At 46.3% G+C, this 8,397-nt stretch overlaps 1 pseudogene; it reads right to left on the reverse strand.

Moving 5' to 3' along the window:
• Positions 1-1,761: 1,761 nt before the first annotated feature.
• LOC113220432 overlaps positions 1,762-8,397 on the reverse strand; it is a 70,640-nt pseudogene continuing 64,004 nt past the window's right edge.

Here is an 8,397-nt window from a genome sequence, read left to right on the forward strand (position 1 = left end):
CAATGTTCGCAGCAGCATTATTCACAGTAGCCAAATGGTAGAAACAACCCAAATGCCCATTCACAGATGAATGAATAAACAAAATATGTTACATACCATATGTCACGCACCATATAACATCATTCCAGACTGCACATTCGACAGTGGTCCCATGAGATTATAATACTGTATTTTTACTGTACCTTTTCTATGTTTAGGTACACAAATACCATTGTGTTACAGTCACCTACAATATTTAATATAGTAACATGCTGTGCAGGTCTGTAGCCTAGGAGCAATAGGCTACACCACATAGCCTAGGTGTATAGTAGGCCATATCATTCAGGCTTGTGTAAGTACACTCTACGATGCTCACACAATGATGAACTCACCTAATGACACCTTTCTCAGAACATTTCCCCATCGTTAAGTGACTCATGACTGTGCATATAACAAAATATTTAGCCATAAAGAGAAAGGAAATTGTGACACCACAACATGGATGAGCCTCGAAGACAGGATGCTAAGTGAAATGATTCAGACACAAAATAACAAATATTGTATGATTCTACTTAGATGAGAGACCTAGTGTCATGAAATTCATAGAAACTGAAAGTACAACAGTGGTTGTCAGGGCCTAGAGGAAGGAGGGAAGGGGGCATTATTGTTTAATGGTTATGGAGTGATGGGATGATGAAAATGTACTGGCAATGGATGCTGGTGATGGTTACACAACAATGTCAATGTACTTAATGACACTAAACGGTACATTTTTAAACAGCTAAAATGGTAAATTTCATGTTATGTATATTTTATCATAATTAAAAAGAAAAAATATTCAATAAACTAGGAATACAAGGAAACTTCCTCAACATGTTAAAGGCCGTATATGAAAGACCCACAGCCAACATCATACTCAATAGTGAAAGGCAAGACAAGGTTGCCTGGTTTCACTTCTATTCCACATAGTATTAGAAGTTCTAGCCAGAGGAAATTAGGCAAGAAAAATAAACCAGAGGCATCCAAATTAGAAACGTAGTGGGCCAGGCGCTGTGGCTCACGCCTGTAATCCCAGCACTTTGAGAGGCCAAGGTGGGCAGATCACCTGAGGTCAGGAGTTCAAGAATAGCCTGGCCAAAATGGTGAAACTCTGTCTCTAATAAAAATACAAAAATTAGCCAGGTGTGGTGGCACACGCCTGTAATCCCAGCTACTCAGGAGGCTGAGGCAGGATAATCTCTTGAACCTGGGAGACAGAGGTTGCAGTGAGCCGAGATCACACCATTGCACTCCAGCCTGGGTGACAGAGCAAGACTCAGTCTCAGGAAGAAAAAAAAAAAAAAAGAAGTAAAATATTAGAATCATTAAAATACTGAAGATATTAGAAAAATTAGTACATCTGATTGACCAATCCTTATCTTTAAAAGTTGGCACTTGGCCAGGCGCAGTGGCTCATGCCTGTAATCCCAGCACTTTAGGAGGCTGAGGCAGGCAGACCATGAGGTCGAGAGATCGAGACCAGCCTGGCCAACATGGCAAAACCCCGTCTTTACTAAAAATACAAAAAATTAGCCGGGCGTGGTATTGCGTGCCTGTAATCCCAGTTACTCGGGAGGCTGAGGCAGGAGAATTGCTTGAACCCAGGAGGTGGAGGTTGCAGTGAGCCGAGATCACACCTCTGCACTTCAGCCTGGGTAACAAGAGCAAACTCCACCAAAAAAAAAAAAAAAAAAAAAAAGTCATGGAGAATTGCTCCCACTGAATTCTATTAGTAAAACAGTGCTAGGCTATATTCACTGGCCTGGTGGAAGAGAGTTACACAAAGACATGCAGTTGATTCTTGTTATTTGCAGTAGTTATGTTCTAGAAAGTCACTGCGAACACTGAATTAGCAAATTCTGACCATTGCTTCCAGGGAATACGCAGGATTCGTTTCCTGCAAGCCTCTGGTCACGTTTTTCTCAACAGATTAATAGAGAACCTTAGTCTATGTGTACTTCTGTTTAAAAACACGTTAGTTAATATATATTGTTCATCCAGTAACATTGAACTCAGCCAGCAGCACAACAATTTGTGCCTGAAGCTTCTCCAACACACGTATTTTTTCTGTAAAGTCCATCAGACTTCTTGCACTTTGGAACACGAGGCAGCACATCAGCACTGTGCTTGGAGGCATTTTTTGTTTGTTTTTTTTGAAAATTGCTCTTGTTCCCCAGGCTGGAGTGCAATGGTGGGATCTCTGCTCACTGCAACCTCCATCTCCGGGGTTCTTGCGATTCCTTGGAGGCCATTTAAACAGCAAAATCACTAACAACAGCCCCTCCCCCCACCCAAAGTGTCACTAAATGGACCACAAAATGGGACATTTGTTTACAGTATGAGAGCAAAAACAAGAAGCAAAGCATCAACTTTGACCACTGCTGGGAATGGGAGTGTCAGTCAGCTCAATTTTTTTACCACTCTGAACATGTTCACAAATGACCGCAAAAGCACTTTAAGTATTGATTTTGGGATTACAAATAAATTTTAGTGAGTAGGCTAATTTGCAAATACAGTATCCATGAATAATAATGATTCATAAATAATAAAGGTATCAGGACTTGCTACAAGCTACTATGGCATACAATAACAATTATGATCATCTTCCATATTATCACCTAACAAAAAGAATAATCTCAAATTTAATGCATTCACTTTGACATAATTCGCAATTTTTACTATATGCCTAAGTGCACTGTTTATTTCAGCTGACTTTCTTTTCATAGCATGACTTTCTTAAGGAAAGAATCATTGTTTTCACTCACATTTTGATCTCTGCTCCTTAAACTGGTTACCTACTCCAGGATATTTTACGTTGCAGCTGTGCCATCCACACACACTTCTCCACAGTTCTAAAGCTCCACACCACATTTGTTGACTGTGTCAGAGCTAGTTGTATTTGTGACCAAAGAAGCAGGAAAACAATTTTTTTCTTTGTATCATCTTCATGTTCAAAGTGCACATCCTAGCAATATCTCAGCATGTATTATGTCGCAAGGAAAAATACTTTGCTAGCTTCCTTTTGTCTATTATTATTATTATTATTATTATTATTATTTTGAGATGGAGTCTTGCTCTGTCACCCAGGCTGGAGTGCAGCGGCGCGATCTCAGCGCACTACAACCTCTGCCTCCTGGGTTCAAGCGATTCTCCTGGCTCAGCCTCCCGAGTAGCTGGGACTACAGGCATGCGCCACCATGCCTAGCTAATTTTTTTGATTTTTTAGTAGAGATGGGATTTCACCATGTTGGCCAGGCTGGTTTTGAACTCCTAACCTTAAGTGATCCGCCCGCCTTGGCCTCCTAAAGTTCTGGGATTACAGGCTTGAGCCACTGCACCCAGCCCTTGTTCTGTTATTCTTGCCACAGATTCACACAATATTGTGTGATGGCAGGATCACTTGAATCCAGGAGGTTGAGGCTGCAGTGGGCTGTGATCGTGCCACTGCACTCCAGCCTGGGTGACAGAGCGAGAGCCTGTCCCCCTCCCCCAGCCCTGCTCCCCACCAAAAAAAGAGAGACTGAGAGTAAGGTTGCAATTACTTTCATTACCAAGTCTCAAAAGTCACAAACCATCATATGTGCTATATTCTATTTATTAGCAGTAAGTCAAGTCCTGCCCACATTCCAAGTAAATATCTTTGTCATCTTATGGTTTTATTTATTTTATTTATTTGTTTGTTTATTTATTTATTTATTTTGAGACAAAGTTTCACTCTTGTTGCCCAGGCTAGACTGCAGTGGCACAATCTCAGCTCACTGCAACCTTCTTCTCCCAGGTTCAAGCGATGCTCCTGTCTCAACCTCCTGAGTAGCTGGGATTACAGGCGCCTGCCACCATGTCTGGCTAATTGTTGTATTTTTAGTAGAGACGGGGTTTGACCATGTTGGCCAGACTGGTCTCGAACTCCTGACCTCAGTTGATCCACCCACTCGGCCCCCCAAAGTGCTGGGATTACAGGCGTGACCCACCTCACCCAGCCTACCTTATGGTTTTAGTGAACCTTTATAAGAAGCTGAAAAGCAGTAATGTTTATGTGGAAAATACTGAATGTCTGCTTCTGCTGGCTTTAACAATAGCTTTATAGAGATATAATTCACATACCACTTAAAGTGTGCAATTCAGTTTTTAGTATATTCACGGAGTTACGTAACTATCATCACTATTTAATTCCCAGATATTGTCATCCCTGCAAAATGAAACCTTATACTCAATAGCAGCCACTTCCCGTTCTCTATTCTCAGCAGCTGGCAACCACTAATCTATTAATACTTTCTGTCTCTTTGGATCTGCCTATTTTGGTCATTTCCTATAAATGGAATTCTATAGTATATTCCTTTTGTGTTTGATTTCTTTCATTTAGCATAATGTTTTCAAGGCTTACTATGTTATGGCATCTATCAGTACTTGATTCCTTTTGATGGCTGAATAATATTCTGTTGTATGGATATACCACATTTTATTATCGAAATGATGTATATTTGGATTGTTTCCACTTTTTTTTAGGCCAAAACTCTAGTTTATTTCAGCATTGGCATTTTTTATCTTATCATAAAAAAATAAACTCTAGCAATGGTGACGGAAGTCTCTACAGCGAGGCTAAGGGCTCGCCAGGTGTCCAACATCAGGGGTGCATGGCAGGCACTGGCCTGGTGATAAGTTAGGAAGCAGCAAGGGCTGGTGGCAAGTGCGGGCTGGGCAGGCATTAGGCCATAGGTGGCCTGGCCCTGGTGATGCCACTGCTCCATCTCAATGAGCAGCTTTATGACACCCACCCACATCTGCACCAGTTCTACCTCCGAGAAGCCCCAGAGATCAGCATTGGAGACGTCCAAGACCCCACCCACCACGGCCACATCCACACCGTCTGTCCCTTGCTTCTGAAGTCACAGTCTCTTTTTTTTTCCTTTTTATGAGACGGAGTCTCACTCTGTCGCCAGGCTGGAGTGCAGTGGCACAATCTCAGCTCACTGCAACCTCCACCTCCCAGGTTCAGGCTATTTTTCTGCCTCAGCCTCCTGATTAGCTGGGACTACAGGCGCACGCCACCATGCCCAGCTAATTTTTGTATTTTTAGTAGAGATGGAGTTTCACCATGTTGGCCAGGATGGTCTTGATCTCTTGACCTCGTGATCTGCCCGTCTTGGCCTCCCAAAGTTTTGAGATTACAGGTGTGAGCCACTACGCCTGGCCGTTTTTTGTTTTTGAGACAGAGTTACACTCTTGTTGCCCAGGCTGAAGTGCAATGGTGCGATCTCTGCTCACTGCAAACTACTCCTCCCAGGTTCAAGCCATTCTCCTGCCTCAGCCTCCCAAGTAGCTGGGATTACAGGCATGCGCCACCACACCCGGCTAATTTTTTGTGTCTTTAGTAGAGATGGGGGTTTCTCCATGTTCGTCAGGCTAGTCTGGAACTCCCGACCTCAGGTGATCCACCTGCCTCGGCCTCCCAAAGTGCTGGGATTACAGGCATGAGCCACCGCAGCCAGCCACAGCCTTTTTTTTTTTTTTTTTTTTTTTTGAGACTGAGTCTTGCCCTGTCGCCCAGGCTGGAGTGCAGTGGTGTGATCTTGGCTCACTGAAACCTCTGCCCCCCGGGTTCAAACGATTCTCTTGTCTCACCCTCCCCAGTAGCTGGGATTACAGGCGTCCACCACCATGCCTAGCTAATTTTTGTATTTTTAGTACAGAACGTGGTTTCACCCTGTTGGCCAGGCTGGTCTCGAACTCTTGACCTCAAGTGATCCGCCCACCTTGGCCTCCCAAAGTGCTGGGATTACAGGTGTGAGCCATCGCGCCCAGCCAGAAGTCACAGCCTCTTAAGCACCTCCGAGAACTCGTGCTTGCCGAGGTGGGGCAGCCTGATGTGCACACTTGCTCCCGCAGCCCTGTGCCCCGGTTGGGAGGGCAGGTGAGGATGGAGCCCAGGTGAGGGTTCCACATGAGCTCATCCTTCCTAGACTTGAAGAGTTTCAATCCGGGAGAGGCCAGGGCAGAAGCAGTAAACGCCTCCTTCGTGTTGCCCCCCAGCTGCACGGAGATGACCCGCAGGTGATCCTCATCGCCGCCCCACACCGGGAAGGTCTTAACTGTTCTTGTGCCAGATGCCGCGGGCGTTGGGCCTTGCCAGAGGCCAGCAGCAGGGGCGGTACGGGCTCGTGGAGGAGGAAGTGGCTGTCGAGGAGCTGCTATTGCTGTCGGTCCTGCTCTTGCGCGCGTCGTCCGGGCCCGCCAGGTCGCCAACCAGTCTCTAGGGCGTCCACGCGGGTCTCAGAGGAGATAGAAGCCGCCGCCGTGCGCACCGCCAGCTCAGCACAGTTGGGGGCCAGGTGGCCGCCGCCCGGCAGGTTGTCGGGGTTGAGCTAGGTCTTGTGCTGATCGCTGGGCTTGTAGTGCCGTGCGGGTCCTCAAGGATCGGGCCGAAGAGATCCTTGAACACGTCGTAGGACTCCTCGTCGGCCGCCACGCGGCCCACGGCCCTGAATACGGGTGGCCTGGGCTGTCCACGCGGGTCTGGATGGCGTCTCCAGCGCGAAGCCACCCGTGGCAAGCAGCTGCGCGTTCAGCTGGGGCAGCGCCTCAGCCACTGGGTCTTGGTGTCCGCTCAGGTCGGGAAACTCGTCCTGAACCGGGAAGCGCAGCTTCAGCGCCCCGCGGCTGTCGGAGAAGGGCGTGCGCTGGCGCTGGGTCCGTCCGCAGCTCTGAGCGTGGCCACTTTTTAAACGTTATAAATAATTCTGCTATCAACATTCATATGTACACTTTTCTCATGAGCATATTCTTAATATTGAAATTGTGGGATCATATGGTAACAGTAGGGTTTTTTTCCCCAAACTGGAGTGCAGTGGCGCTATCTTGGCTTACTGCAACCTCCCCCTCCCAGGTTCAAGTGATTTTCCTGCCTCAGCCTCTGGAGTAGATGGGATTACAGAAGCCTGCCACAACATCCGGCTAATGTTTGTGTTATTTTAGCAGAGACGAAGTTTTACCATGTTGGTCAGGCTGGTCTCGAACTCCTGACATCAAGTGATCCACCTGCCTCTGCCTCCCAAAGTGCTGGGATTACAGGTGTGAGCCACCGCGCCCAGCTTCTATGTTTAAATTTTTAAAGAACTGCCTGTTTTCCAAAGGAGCTGCCCTATTTTTCTGTTTTCTCTTTAGCAATCTTTGTTTTAAAATATTATTTTGGTTTTGAATTTATTTCTTTGGGGTTTTTTTGTTTTGTTTTGTTCGTTTGTTTGAGATGGAGTCTGGCTTTGTTGCCCAGACTGGAGTGCAGTGGCACTATCTCGGTTCACTGCAACCTCCCCTTCCCAGATTCAAGCGATTCCCCTGCCTCAGCCTGCCGAGTAGCTGGAACTACAGGCACCCACCACAACGCCCAGCTAATTTTTTTGTATTTTTAGTAGAGACAGGGTTTCACTGTGTTAGCCAGGATGGTCTCTATCTCCTGACCTCGTGACCCACCCGCCTCGGCCTCCCAAAGTGCTGGGATTACAGGCGTGAGCCACCACACCCAGCCTTCTTTGGGTTTTAATGTAAATATTTAAATTTTCACCCTTTCATTGTTAGTACATGGTCACAAATAACATAGTCTGTGCTTTTTTTTTTTTCTGTCACCCAGGCTGGAACGCAGTGGCGCGATCTTGGCTCACTGCAACCTCCGCGTTTCTGGTTAAAACGGTTCTCCTGCCTCAGCCTCCTGAGTAGCTGGGATTTACAGGCACCTGCTACCACATCCGGCTAATTTTTGTATTTTTAGTAGAGACGGGGTTTCGCCATGCTGGCCAGGCTGGTCTCGAACTCCTGACCTTAGGTGATCCACCCACCTTGGCCTCCCAAAGTGCTGGGATTACAGGCGTGAGCCACCGCGCCCGGCCCTGAGCTCTTGACTGTACCTTTTGGCTTTCTTGAAAAAACAAAAATGTGGCCAGGCACGGTAGCTCATGCCTGTAATCCCAGCCCTTTGGGAGACTGAGGTGGGCAGACTGTAGGAGCTCAAGACGAGCCTGGGCAACATGAGGAAACCCCGTCTCAATAAAAATTAGCCAGATGTGATGGCACACACCTATAGTCCCAGCTACTCAGGAGGCTGATGTGGGAGAATCGCCTGAGCCAGGGAGGTCAAGGCTGCAGTGAGCTGTGACTGTGCCACTGCACTCCAGCCTTGATGACAGAGTGAGACCCTGTCTCAATCAAAACAACACAACAACAAAATACTGAAAAAAGCAAAAATCATAAAGTTTATTTTGCCACACTTGGGTGAAAAATAAATGAAACAAATTTTAATTCCTTAATTTAGCTAATAAGATTAAACCATATATACATATTTTAAAGGCCTAATTAAAAAATTAAATGATTGGGCCGGGCGCGGTGGCT

Source organism: Piliocolobus tephrosceles, chromosome 17, assembly GCF_002776525.5.
Source record: "Piliocolobus tephrosceles isolate RC106 chromosome 17, ASM277652v3, whole genome shotgun sequence".
Lineage (NCBI taxonomy): Eukaryota > Metazoa > Chordata > Mammalia > Primates > Cercopithecidae > Piliocolobus > Piliocolobus tephrosceles.